The sequence below is a fragment of the Pinus tabuliformis genome, chromosome 8, assembly GCF_031772625.1.
Source record: "Pinus tabuliformis cultivar Carrire ecotype Pingquan chromosome 8, CPIR1, whole genome shotgun sequence".
Classification (NCBI taxonomy): Eukaryota; Viridiplantae; Streptophyta; class Pinopsida; order Pinales; family Pinaceae; genus Pinus; species Pinus tabuliformis.
In genome coordinates, this window is record NC_142294.1 from 525386291 (window position 1) to 525388797 (window position 2507).

Sequence of the window (2507 nt, forward strand, 5' to 3'; positions counted from 1 at the left end):
TGCTCATTCTATTTGTTGGTTTATGTAATTTATAAAATACTAGTAGACTCCATCACCTTATATAAGTCTCTTCTAGATAAGAGACTAAAATAGAATAAGAGACTAAAATAGAATAAGATACTTATAAATGGTGGAAGAAATTTATCACCTTATATTAAATCCCCTAAGGATAAGAGATTAAAAGATTAAAAATAGGATAAGATATTAAGAATTGGGAGAAGAAATTAGAAATGTTGGGTTAGGGTTTTAAAGCTAATGGAAATTTAGTGTTGAGATTTAAAAAAAAAAATTGTATCTATAAATAATTTTTTAGATATTTAAATTTTATAATAATAGGTAAGAGAGTTATTTTTTATAATTTTTTTATATGTTAGGGAATTGGGATGTTAGTAAGATGTAAAATGATACTATTTATTTATTTATTATTCATTTATCATCTATAAAATTTGATGGTCATTCTACAACAACCATGAAAATATTGGGTAATATGTATAAATCAATCTTTAAATGTTAAAAGGATATTTGGAAAATGATGATAAAATATTCGAGTGGAAGATCACTTTATCTTATATTGTGAATAAAATTTAACATAATAAAAAATAACATATTGGTAGGGTTTTTCCTAGGATGGTGGTCATCATAACAAACGTTTCCATGGTGGTTGTGGATGAAATCTAAATACAATGAAGAATATGTATTAATAGGTTGTTGCTTAAGATAGTAGTCATCACAACAAACATTTTTATGGTGAATTGCATCTAAATTAAAAGTCAAAGGATGCATAAATTTTAGGTTATGTGTCAAGGGATTCTTCATATTGAATTTTACACACATAATATGGTTGGAAGAGAATTCCAAGTAATACTTTATTTCATAAATTTATTAGGAATATATATGAGATATTAGACATAGTAGTTTGATATTATTAATGATTAATCTTTAGAGGCTAAATTACTTTACCCATTACCATTACACTTCTCAAATGGGGAAACAATAAATGCCATAAGTAATACTATTGGGTTTTATTAAGTCCTCAAAGCTAAGCAAAGTAAAGTAAATAAATATGTTGTGTATGTATGTCTTTGTGTTGTAATGGATCTATCTAACCCTTGATTATAATCTAGGTTTATATTATCAAGATGTTGAATAATGCAAACTATTGATTATGAGCAAATACCTTTCAAATGTGTAACATGCCACGACCATGGAAAACTAATGCACAATAGTTCAATGAATCAAAGGGTTACCTAGGTGGAGAAAGTGGATCTATAAGGTCACAAAGAGGTCAAATCTAAGGACTCAATATATAGTAGAATATGGGAAAAAGGTTAAGAAACTCAACAGAAAAAAATCTAACTAGTTCAAAGTTTGAACCAAGTAAAAGAAAATTTTGAACCAAGCAAGGAAGCAACAATAAACAAAGCACAAGTAAAATACCAGGAAGAAACAAAATATAGCTAGAAAAAGGGGCACCCTAATTATAAGTCACCTTCATAAGTCTCTAAACTAAAGAATTTAAAAGTAATTTTGTTGGTCATCTTAAAGTCAAAGAGTTGGGGAAAAACTAGAAACCACTAACACTTAATATAATGGGAAATAAGTGGAGCATGTTATAACTCAAGAAAAATTAAATTCAGATAAATAAAATAAGGTATTGATTGGTTAAAATCAACATTAGAGAGGCCAAAGTAGTATTTTAAAGCGAGGAGAGAACCAAGAGGAATAGTATCAATCTAGATAACAATGATAGAACATAGAGGATAAAATTACAATCAGATATGCTCAAAGAAGAGGAGGTGGAGAATGTAAACATGGAACTTCTAGCCTCTAGATATGACCAAAATATCCTAAAAACCTTACATAAGATCCATTTTAAGAATTGCAATATAAGTTGCAAAAGTTAAATGTGAAGAGGAGGTGGCAGATGTAGACATGGAAGTTCTAACCTCTAGATATGACCAAAATATCCTAAAAATATTACATAAGATCAATTTTAAGAATTGCAATACAAGTGGCAAAAGTTAAATGAGAAATAAGGCTTTCCAAAAATAGGTAAAAATTCTTCAAAATTATGGCATCGTTGCTACATAAACCAAATAAATGTATTAAATCCACTCAAATTGCTAAATTCCCACAACAAGGATCTAGATTAAAAAATGCCAATAGATCAACTCAATAGATAAGGGCAACTTATCATCAAAGATTATTAACATAAAAACTAAAACACGTCTAGTTTTCCCATGTCATCTTGCAAGTTTCAAAGAAAAAGACATCAAGTTCATCATGATCTTATTTCAAGGTTCATCTCAAGCTCAATCACTTTACGAGTGTGTATTCAAATATCACCAATCAGTTAATATGCCCTTGCCATCCACTTTAGCAATTATTTCATCATAAAACTAGCCTAATAGGTAAATAAAAGCCATCTTAACAATAATATAAAAAACATTTAATAAATAAATTGATTACTTTTTCAAAACTTTCATAAATATTAATCCTTTTGTTTT